The following is a 12,431-nucleotide window of genomic DNA, read 5'->3' as shown; positions in this document are numbered from 1 at the left end:
TCAAGGTCTTCCACACAATCCACATCTTCCAGAAAAATCTAGGTCTTCCAACCAATCTATGACTTCCACCAAATCAAAGTCTTCCAATAAAGCCACGTCTTCCAGAAAATTCATGTCTTCCACTTAATCTTGGTCTTCTGCAAATGTATGTCTTCCTTGAGATCTACGCCTTCCAGTAACCTCCAGGTCTTCCAGCAAATCTACATCTTCCAAACAGTCAAGATCTTCCGGACAATTCGGGTCTTCCTGAAAATCCATGTCTTCCAGAAAAGTCATGGCTTCCAGGAAATCAATATCTTCCAATCAGTTCCAGGTCTTCCAGGCTATCCACGTCTTCCATCAAGTCCATGGCTTCCAGAAAATCCACAGCTTCCAGCAAACCCTGGTCTTCCAACAAAGCTGTATCTTCCATCAAATTTATAGCTTCCAGCATACCCACGTCTTCCAACAAAGTGACGTCTTCCAGAAAATCCACGTCTTCCAGAAAATTCATGTCTTCCTACACCTCCAGGTCTTCCAGCATCTCCAGGGCTTCCAGCATCTGCTCGTCTTCCAGCATCTCCATGTCTTCCAGAATCTCCACATCTTCCAGCATCTCCACGTCTGCCAGCATCTCCACGTCTGCCAGCATCTCCACATCTGCCAGCATCTCCACGTCTGCCAGCATCTCCACATCTGCCAGCAACTCCACGTCTTCCAACATCTCCACGTCTTCCGAAAACTACCCAGTTTTCCAACAATGGGCTCAAAATCCACGTCTTCCGTCTCCAGTGTACCGGTCTTCTAACATTCAGGTCTTCCTGTGTCTACGATATCCAGGTATTCTAACATGTTCCATAGTTCAGGTCTTCCAACCTTTCCCCAGGTCCAGACTTTTCTAAATTAGTCTTTCCAAGTCTATGTTCAGATCTTTCCACAGACAAGTCTTCCAACTCAAATATTCCTGCTTCTAGTAGAACTAGCTTCAGAAAATAGTGGGTTTTGCTATTAGGAAATGTATATTTATTCTTTACAACTTTAAAATATGTTCATAAAACACCTTCTATAGAATAAACACACGTATGGGATTGCTGTGATAAATTTTGCTACTTTACTAATGCTTATAATTTTTATATAGTCAACTATGTTTAGGTGCAAGTACAGTTCTTATTTTAATGAAAAATATTATTGAGAGACTATTATTTTAGCTAAAGTTAACATATAGTGGAAAACATACAGTGTATTTATCCATTTTTATAACATCAATTTTTGTTTGGCCTTATGTGACTAAAAATAATAATAATAATAATAACATTCAATGTAATATTTACTATATCCAGGCACTGTTCTAAGGTCTTTATATACATCAACTTACTTAATTTTCCCAAGAACCCATTGAGGGTAGGTACTATCATCCCTGTTTTACAGATGAGGAAACTGGCACACAAAGGTGAAGTAACTTGTCCAAAGGACACAACTAATAAATTATTGAGCTAGAATTTGAACCCAACTAGCCTACTTTCAAGTCCATGATTCTAACCACCATATTATAAATCTGCTGTTGAAAATCAAGATGAGAATTATGAGATTCAAAGCTTGATTGTTCTCATTTTATATGGAGACTATTATAAAACCTTATATACAAACGGTCTTACTGTATCTTGTCACTATCAGAACCTATGTGTTTGTATTCATAGATCTTATTCCTTAACCAGCTACTATCAATCCCTTGCTCATGTATATGGGACTAGGCACAAACACTTCTTCATACCATTTTCAATTTGGGTAGAAATACTATGAGAGCACTGAGTTCAAGTACCCTTTGATTTAGAATCATATTCATAACTCCATGCTTTGAGTACTGATGCATGGGATTTAACTCTCTCATCTACCTTAATTTCTTATCTCTGACCATTCTCTAGTTTGTCATCTTACTATCTAGACCATTTACCATTACTTTGTTTCTGACCTCCAGGATCCACCTGCTTTAAATATCACTGAACTCCCAGCATGCTGATCTAGAGAACTACTTGGTTTTCCAAGCCTCAGCTCCTATAAGGAGCTACCCATACCTCTGGTTGGCATTACAAGCATTAAAGCCACATAATGGAATTTTGATTAGGCAAGAAATCTCTAAAGATTTAGAATTATCTACATGGTAATACAAATTAATAATAAAAATAATAATACCTTAAAAATATCTAATGATTTAGTTTACAAAGTGTTGTCACTTCATTCGTTCATTCATGCACTCATCAATTTGTTCAGCAAATATTTATTGAGTACCAACTGTGTACTAGGCATATTTTAATGAAACAAAATCATCTCGGGGAAACAGACAAAGTTCAAATATTCGAACAAATTTTTGTAAGTCTCATAACGTCATGAAGGAAAAGTAATATAGGATGCTGTGAGAGTCTGGAAAGTTAACAAAAACATTCCTGAGGAAGTAACATTTATGGTGACCCAAGGATCTATATTCTCATTTGATTATCACAATAACCTTGTGACTTAGATAAGATGTATGTTTTTACATCAGCTTTAATCTAATCAGAGGCTAAGAAGCAAGTACTAAATATGGGCATGGAATCCATGTATTTTGACTCCCCCCCCCCGCATTATTCCATGCTACCTTAAATATATAATAAGTACAGTTTTGACAATATATATCAAGAGATACAAAAATGTTTTGTACTCTTTGACTTAGTATTTTCACTTCAATGAATTTACTCAAGGGAAATATCTGAAATGTGGATAGCTCATTCACAAAGATGTTCCTCACATAGTTATCTGGTATAGTTAAAAACAGAAAAACCTACAGGTCTAATTTTAAGGGCATAATTAAGTAAATGTGCTATTTCCATATGATGGAATATTACTCCATTAAAAATTTATGGTCTATTTAAGTTATATAATACTAGAGGCCCAGTGCATGAATTTGTGCACCAGTGGGGTCCCTCGGCTTGGCCTGCGGGATCAGGCCAAAACTAGCTCTCTGACATCACCCGAGGGGTCCCGAATTGGGAGAGGGTGCAGGCCAGGCCGAGGGACCCCACCAGTGCAAGATCAGGGCCAGAGAGGGGTGCAGGAGGTTGGCCAGCTGGGGAGGGACCACAGGAGGGCTCCAGGGCATGTCTATCTTGTCTCCTTCAGTCCCAATAGGCCAGACCCCAGCAGCAAGCTAACCTACCGATTGGAGCATCTGTCCCCTGGTGGTCATTGCACATCATAGTGACTGGTCAACTGGTTTACTGTTCCCTGGTGGTCAGTGCACATCATACCGACTGGTCAACAGGTCGATTGTCTATCCCCTGGTCGTCAGTGCATGTCATAGCGACTGGTCGACCGGTCGACTGCCTGTGCCCTGGTGGTCAGTGTACATCGCAGCGAGCAGTTGAGCAGCCTTAGCATATTACACTTTGATTGGTTGAATGGCCTACCAGACGACCGGTAGCATATTAGGCTTTAATTATATAGGATTAAGTTAAATCAGCATGTAGAATTGTATACAGTATGATTGCAATTATTTTAAAATAGAGGCCCGGAGCATGAAATTCTTGCACTTGCGGTGGGGGAAGGGGTCCCTTAACCTGGCCTGTGCCCTCTTGCAGTCTGAGAGCCCTCGGGGGATGCCTGACAGCTGGCTTAGGCCTGCTCCCCTTAGTGCTGCCATGGAGATGGGAGAGGTTCCCACCACCGCTGTTGTGCTCACCAGCTGTGAGCCCGGCTTCTGGTTGAGCAACGTTCCCCCTGTGAGAGCTCACTGACCACCAGGGGGCAGCTCCTACGTTGAGCATCTGCCCCCTGGGGGTCAGTGCACATCTTAGTGACCAGTTGTTCTGCCATTCAGTCGATTTGCATATTAGCCTTTTATTATATAAGATGTATAATCAGACAAATGACTAGCAATAAACCCATTATAGATTGTGACCTAATTATCACTAAGTGGATAGGATAATGTGTGATTTTCATTTACCTTTTTATGTTCTTTTTTCTTTCAAACTTCTTACAATGTGAAAGTGTTTTATATTTCTGAAAAAAATTTAAATGGTGCATAAAACCATTATTTATTCACCTTTTTATTGCACATATAATCAAGTTTTACTGTTGAAAATACTTTAGAGTATAAGTAAGCACAGTGAAAAACTTAAAACCTGAAATAAACTCAATATTCAGAGATAATGCTATAAAATTTTTGGTGTATGTTCTTCCATACTATTTCACAGGTATGTTTGCTTTATTTTACAAAATGGTATTCTTTTAACCTAATTTTTCCACTTAATAAATTGTACACATCTTTCTATGTCAGTAACTGTGCATCTATATTATAATTTTAATATATTACTTATTTACTTGAGTTTTTTCCTTTTTTATTATAAAAACTGCTGTGATGAGGACATATGTTGTGCAAGTTGTGCAGAGCACAAACTGCCTCATCTTAGATGGTGGCTCTGTACTTTAGTGTGTGCAAATTTATTCAGATATTACTTAAAATAAATTCTTAAAAGCAGAGTTGCTGATCTAAAGGATATGTACAACATAAAGCTTATCACAGCATAAAATTTATAAGTAATCGAGATGTCCAACAATTGGGGTGGATAAATAAAATATTATAAGTATATGATGGAATACTATATAGCCATTTAAGTTTATACCACAGAAGAATATTTCCTGAAATGGGAATGTGCTCACAAAATCTCATTAGTGAGAGGAACAGGTCACATGACTGTAAATATATATATACATATATATGTTATTAAATTTTTTTTAGAAAGCCCTCACCATTTTGGCTCAGTGGTAAGAGTGCTGGCCTGTGAACTGAAGGGTCTTGGTTTCAATTCAGTCAAAGGCGGGTACCACAGTTGGAGGCTGGGTCCCCAGCCCCAGCCCCAGTCGGGGCACATGCGGGAAAGAACCAATCAATGTCTCTCACATCAATGTTTCTCTCTGTGTGTCTCCCCCTCCCACTCTCTCTAAAAAATAAATAAATAAAATATCCTCGGGTGAGGATTAACAAAAAAACACAGGACAAACAAAAAAAATTGTAGAAAGAAAACTATAAATGTCCTCAGAAAAATAACCAGAAGAATATACATTAAAATGTTCATAGTAAATGTCCCAAAAGGAAAATGTACAGATTATAGTATATTTACACAATGGAATATTATACTACACCTAAACAACAATAATATGGATGGATTTTACTTTTGTAATGTTAAATTAAAAGATCAAGTACCAGAAGACTATGTATAACTAGATATCCTTTATATCTTATTTAAAAACAAGTAAAACTAATAACTATAGGGTGTCCCAAAAATGTATACACATACTTTGAATAATTATAAAGGCAGTTTTTATTAAAATGCATTTCATTTTCAAAATCGATCTATCAGCTGTTACAGTGTGTATACACTTTTTGGGATGTGCTGTATATTATTTAGGCATACATATATATTTTGGATTAAAATATGTTATTTAAAAAGCCAAGGAATATCAATAAAAAGTTAGGATAGTGGTGTTTGGAGTTAAGGAAATGGGGCCGCAGTAGGAGAGGATCATAGAAGTGGATTGAAGTTATTGTCAGTATTCTAGTGCTCAGGTTCAATGGGTGAGTGGGTGAGTGTTCATTATGTAATTAAAAGCATACTATTGACTTTAATAATTGTATGATTATAATGAAAATTAAATAAAGGACAAGTTAATGCATAAAAAATAAAAGAGGGCCATGCATGGATCACTGAGACAATGTGCATGATCTATGATAGCGTACATGAATTATTTATAATTCAGTTTTATGCAATTGAATTTTATGATATTTTCTTAAGCAATTATCTCTGGGGCTTGGGAATACATGTACTTTTTATTCTCTTGTGGCTTTTTATTCTCTAAATTTTCTGGAAAAACAAGCCCAAAATTACATAGAATAAGAATCATATCTGTAAAAAAAATGCATAACAGGGACTTAAAAGAAAGTGTTGACATGTTAATAATAATTGCCTCTGTGTAGTGAAATTTCATATAGTTTTTTATGTTTCCTTAGAGTTTTTTTAATCCAAGTGTTATAGAGTGAGATTGTGTTATTTTTTCTGTTACAAAAGTCACATATGCTTCTCATAAAGTTAAAAGGGCAGTAGTATGTAACGAAACAAATAAAAATACCCTTCTCCCAGGCAAGATGATTTATTTGCTCTGAATCTTACAAGAACTTTTTCTGTTTATATGCATGTATTCTTGTGTGTTTTATAATATGAATTGTGCTATACCTACACCAGGTTCTCTAATAATGTTTCATTCAATCTTGTTTTGTTAAAATTGATGAGAAAAATTGATTCCTGGTCAGGGCCACTCTATGTGGTTTGCACGTTCTCTCTGTGTCTGCGTGGATTTTCTCTAGGGACTCCGGTGTCTTCCCATATCCCCAAATGTGCATATGACATGAAGTGGTGTGTCTATATTGTCCCAGTCTGAGTGAGTATAGATGTGTGTGAGAGGCCCTGCCATGGAAGGGCATCCTGTCCAGGGTGGATCCCGTCTTGTGTCCTGAGGAGAGGCTCCAGTCACCCATGACCTTGAACTGGAATAAAAAGGTTGGAAAATCATTCTGTTACTTGTTTTTATTCATTTTTCTTAAATGTATGTATATCACACATTTATTTCAGTGTTTGATTTTAGAAGTGCTTGGGTATTTATTTAGAAGTTTGGTGATGTTTTTGTGACTAGAATATGCCCTAGGAACTTAATTCTTGTTTCTATCAATTAGCCTATAGTAAAATTGGTTTCATTATACATTGTTTCCCTCAAAGTCACAGTTTCCAAGAACCTATCTATGAAGTTAAGTGAGGACTTAATTACTATGCTACAACTTACTGTCCTTCCCCTCTCCCTTTTGTGTTCAATAGAAAACCATTGTATCAGCCAGTAGAAATCCATAGTAGGTGTATTAGGTAATTTATTAAGTTCTTTCCAAATGATAGAATTTGGATTAATAGTTTTTACTGTTACACACAATGCTATACAAAGCATTCTTTTAAATCTATTTTTTGCATGTTTAGAAGTATTTTTATAGGCTAGTACCTAGAAATATAACTGCCAGATCAAAGGGTTTGAGCTAAATTGCTTTGTAGCATGCTGGACACTATCATTCTTTTTTATTTTGTCAGCATTTTGGATGAAAAATCCAATCTCATTCCTTTAAGTTATTTCCCCTACCCCCTACTAAAGTTAAGCACTTTTTAATATATTTATTAGCTATTTCTATTTTGTTGGAGATTGCTTGTTCATCTCTTTTGCCTATTTTTCTTTTGAGTCATTTATCTTTTTTTCTTTCTTGATATGTAGGTCTTTAGATACTAGAGATAGTATCCTTTTGACTGTTATATATTACAAATATCTGTCATTTGTCTTTTTAAAAGTTTATTTATAATACTATTTGCCATAAAGATTTAATTATGTAAATAGGCAAACATTTTAATTTTTTATAGTTTCTTGGTTTTTGTCCCATTTTTAGGTAGGCTTCTATATCCCCAAATTATAAAAATATTAGTCAATATTTTTTTCTAATATTTTACATATTTTATTCTTAGTGCTTTAATCCATATGAGATTGTTGTTTGTGTGTGTGTGTATGTGTGTGTGTGTGTGTGTGTATACCTATGGTGAAAAGTAGGGACCTACTTTAATTTTTCTAGAAGACAAAGTTAGTTTTCCTAACTTACTTATTGTATTGAATGATACTTATACTAATTTGGAATTCTCTTTTCATCATGAATTGTATGAGCATGCTTGTTTATTTTCTGTTCAGTTTTTGTCTATTACTGAGCTAATACCTCACTGCTTTAATTACTGGATTAATTATTTTAATTACTTTAATTCGTTATTAATTAAAAATATGTTTTGAAATCCATCCCTTCTTTTCAGAATTTATTTGGCTATTTGTCTACATTTTCTTTTTCCAGATGAATTATAGAATTAACTCATCAACTTCAATAAAAAGAAAATAATTCCTGGAAGTGCCTCGGAAATTTTGAGTCACCTATCAAGAACTGGCATCTGTACAATAAAGGGTTTTGCATTTATCTTATATCCAGGCATCATTTTAAACTCTCTTCTTAGCTCTGTGTTTGTTCCCAGTTAATTATCTTTAATTCCTAGTTGTACAATCATGTCAGTTGTAAATAAGGAAATGTTTGTCTTTTCATTTCTAATGTTTGTTTCTAATTTGGTTTTCCTTTTGACGCATTGGTAAAGATCTGTGACTTCCAGGAGAATGCGATTTATATTGATTAATAAAGACGAGGCCTCCTCTTGTTTTTTACTTTAACAGAAATATCTCATTATTTTACTCTAAAATATGATGATTACCATAGTTACTGATAGATACCCTTTTTTGAGTTATGAAACACCTTTCTATTGCTGATTGACTTACAGTTTTGTCAGGAACAGATATAGCATGTTATTGAATGCCTTTTCTGGAATTTGCCCAGGTGATAATATGGTTATTCTTTTTATTTATTTTTATTTTTTAACTTTGAAAAATATTTATTTATTTATCTTAAATTTATCTTTATTGTTCAAAGTATTGCAGATGTCCTCTGTTTTGTTTTTTTCCCCCCATTGACCCTCTCCAGCTTGCACCTGCCCCTCCCAGGCTTTCACCACCCTTTTGTCTGTGTCCATGGGGTATGCATATACGCATATAAATTCTCTGACCCACCCACTCCCCTACCCCTGCCTTCCCTCTGAAATTCATCAGTCTGTTCCATGCTTCTATGTCTCTGGATCTATTTTGTTCATCAGTTTTTGTTCATGAGATTCCACATATAAGTGATACTTACATTTTTAATGTTTAGTATAGTTAATTACTTTGATAGCTTTCTTAATGTTGAGCTATTCTTGCATTCTTGGAATAAAACTGACCTGGCAGTGGTGTTTTGTCTATGTCAATATTTCATTTAGGATATAAAACTCTATAGTAACAAGTTCCTAGAGCAGTCCCCCTTACCTTTTTCACATCATGGCACACTGGGGTAAATTAAACAGACAAGATTGCTCAGGGCAGAGACAACTGGCTTCCCAGGCCTGTCTTCCCTCAAAGCCTTAGAACAGTGGTTCTCAACCTTCCTAATGCCACGACCCTTTAATACAGTTCCTCATGTTGTGGTGACGCCCAACCATAAAATTATTTTCGTTGCTACTTCATAACTGTAATTCTGCTACTGTTATGAATCGTAATGTAAATATCTGATATGCAGGATGTATTTTCGTTGTTACAAATTAAAGCATAGTGATTAACCACAAAAACAATATGTAGTTATATATGTGTTTTCTGATGGTCTTAGGCGACCCCTGTGAAAGGGTTGTTCGACCCCCAAGTTGAGAACCGCTGCCTTAGAAGATAGCATGTTACACATACAACCCCTCCACAGGACACCAATGTGCCAAGGCATACTTATTGGGAAACTCTCATTTATTGTTTTCCTTTGTATGATATTTTTCTGATTTAATATCAGGATTGTCTTAACTTTATAAATGAACTTATTTTTTTCTTATTTTAAAGTCTAAGTAACTTAGACACAAGCTGTTCCCCTGAACACTTGATAACACTCAGCCATAAAACCATTTTGTCCTAGTGCTTGTTTGCGGGAGAGAGGGTAGAAATGTAAATCTTCTTTCAATGTCTTTGATGGTTAGTCTATTCAGGTTTTCACCCCTCCTTGAGACAATTTTGTCAATTTGTTTGTAAAACTTCCATTTCATATGGATTTTTAAATGTAAGTTGTATGTATTATATTCTAATGTGTATGGTTTTGCATATATATGGCTTTACCTTTTTTTATTCTTTTTCTTAATAGGACTATTTACATATTTGATTTTCCGATAACTATTAAAAAGCAAATCTTTTTTAAAATATCACTTCATGCTTTTATTAATTCCTTTTTTTCTACAGTCTTTGTTTCCATTTGACTTATTTCTAGATTTAAGTGATTGCTTAGTTTATTATTGAGTCCTTCTTACTTTCTATTTAATGCATTTAAATAATAAATTTTCCTCCAAATACATTTGACCATGTCCCATAGTTTTCACATGCAGTGTTATAATAGTCATTCTTTTGATACCTTATCTGTAATTTTCCTTTTTAATCTAAGAGTTATCTATAAGTGTATTTATATATTTCAGCATGGTTAGGTTTTAGTTGATGTTTGCTTTTTCTATCCTTGTTTTCTTTATTGCTAGTTACACTCTCTCATGGATGGAGAATGTTTTCTGCATGAATTATACATCTTGGAATATTATCTTTTTGTCCTAATGTAAAAATGTTTTATAAATATTTCATGGGCAATTGAAGCAAATGTTGTATTTTCTTTGGGTAATATTATATCATATTTATACATATTAAAGCAAACTTATTCATTGTTATTCAGATTTTTCCTATTCTATTAATCTAAATTTTCTGATAAAAGTATGTAAAATGTCATACTGTTGTTTTATCATAGTCTGCTATTTCTAACCTTTTTTGTTTTACATGTTTGAATTTTTTTGAGTGCATTAAATTTCATGTTTTTCTTATAGGATTATGTTAATTCACAACATAAAGATATCTTCTTTTATCCATTTAATGCTTTTTTGCCTTAACATTTTTTTGCCACTTCTACTAGATTTTTGTTAGTATTTGTCTGGTGTATGTTTATCTTTTCCAGTATTTTTAACTTTTCTGTTTTGTTTTGTTTTAAGTGTATTTTTTTAAGAGATAGTAGAGATTTATTTTCCTATACTCTTTAATTTGGATCCCCCGTCCCTTTTCCTGCCAACTGAGCTGATTTCCCACCATTAGTAGAAAGTGATGACCCTCCGCCAGGCAATTGCTGCATGCCGCACCACCAGCCCCTGGTTCAGAGGGAAGTCTTTATGCTAACCTGGCTCCAGCTTCAGGAGCACGAAACTCAAGCCTTTGATCACTTGAGACTTTTAAACAGCACCAACTGGTGCTCTAGCTTATTTGGACCTTAAATGCCACCACCTCTCACTAGATTCCAGATGTTATTTAAATTATATTTCAAGAATTTACCAAAAAAAAAAAAAGAGAGAGGGAGAGAAGAAGCTTATCAGAATAAGAGAATCCTAGGAATGTTCTTAAAGTCTCTATTCAGCTTTTGGCTGACATATGAAATTATAGACAATAAATATAGTCCCCTTCCCCAGGTATGACACTAAACCAACTTCTTCTGGGGTCTGGTTACAGTATTCATAAAGACAAACTGCCTTGAAAGTCAGACTAGTGATGCTGTGGCCCCAGTGGCCTCTGCAAGTGAGGCCTTGTCATCCACTGGTGGACAAATGCGTAGTGTCCAGCATCAGTCCCTGAGCCCTCCTGCCTCCCAAGTCTCAGCAGGATCCCTGTGAGGGAGCAGCCTGTACATCCTTTGGAGGGCTTCCGTAGTGTTTTCCCGGGCACAGCCTGCACGAATAATGCCAAACTTTCCAGGCACAGACAAGTCAACCACAGTTGAGCCGAGGCGACACTTGGGGCTCTTGCCATCCCCAATTGGCCCGCCATTGATTCCCAAGGACAGCTGAGGCCAGAGGTTCTGGAACTCCTCCACATTCAGAGAACTGGGCTGGGAGCTGAGGTTGGCACAGGTGAGAGCAAGTGGTTCCCCAAACATCTGGGCCAAGTAATGCATGAAGGCATGATCAGGAATCCAGATGCCTACAGGAGGAGTGAAGGGGTTCAGGTCCTTATTGAGCTCCTCCAAGCATTCTAACACCAAGGTCAGTGGTTCTGGTAACAGGTCTTTCAGGAGCCTCTCGGGTACTTTCACATGACAGTACCTGTAGATGTCGACCACGCAGCCCAGGCACACAGCTAGCAGCTTGGCCTTGCTGCGGCCTTTGAGGTGGTACACAGCGTCCAGTGCCACCGAACCGCTCACTGAGCACACCAGGCCATACAGCCTATCGGTGGGGATGGCCACCACAGCTCTGGAGTGCAGCTTGGCCACGGCAGCCTGCAGCACCTCCATCCAACCAGCTCTCTCCGAGCTTGTGGCCTGCACAGCCTGTTCCCCCGGGAGCCAGCCATAACAGCCAGCCGGGCACCGCCCAAGTGGGGCCCCGAGGGTGGAGGAGGCAGCCCTTGCAGGTGGAGCCTGCTGGCCCCTCAATCCCACGCTGGCAGCCACCGTGGCCCTCAGTCCCCTGCCTTAGGTGTATATTTTTAAAACAGCACATGATGAGATATTTTTCTTCATCTAAGAATGCTGCCTTTTAATTCATAATTAAAACGTTCATAGTTATTATAATTCCATAATATTTATTACTAATTTTATCATTTTATTATTTTTACTAGGGGCCCGGTGCACGAAATTCGTGCACTGGGTGTGTGTGTTGGGGGGGGGGCGGGGAGTGTCCCTCAGCCCAGCCTGCCCCCTCTCACATACTGGGAGCCCTCAGGCG

General features: G+C 36.9%; 1 pseudogene; it reads right to left on the bottom strand.

Moving 5' to 3' along the window:
• Window positions 1–11,049: 11,049 nt before the first annotated feature.
• LOC132223422 (threonylcarbamoyl-AMP synthase-like) overlaps window positions 11,050–12,431 on the bottom strand; it is a 62,687-nt pseudogene continuing 61,305 nt past the window's right edge.

The sequence above is a fragment of the Myotis daubentonii genome, chromosome X (genome assembly GCF_963259705.1).
Source record: "Myotis daubentonii chromosome X, mMyoDau2.1, whole genome shotgun sequence".
Classification (NCBI taxonomy): Eukaryota; Metazoa; Chordata; class Mammalia; order Chiroptera; family Vespertilionidae; genus Myotis; species Myotis daubentonii.
The sequence above is the reverse complement of the archived record's forward strand: the minus strand, read 5'-3'. Positions and strand labels throughout refer to the sequence as shown.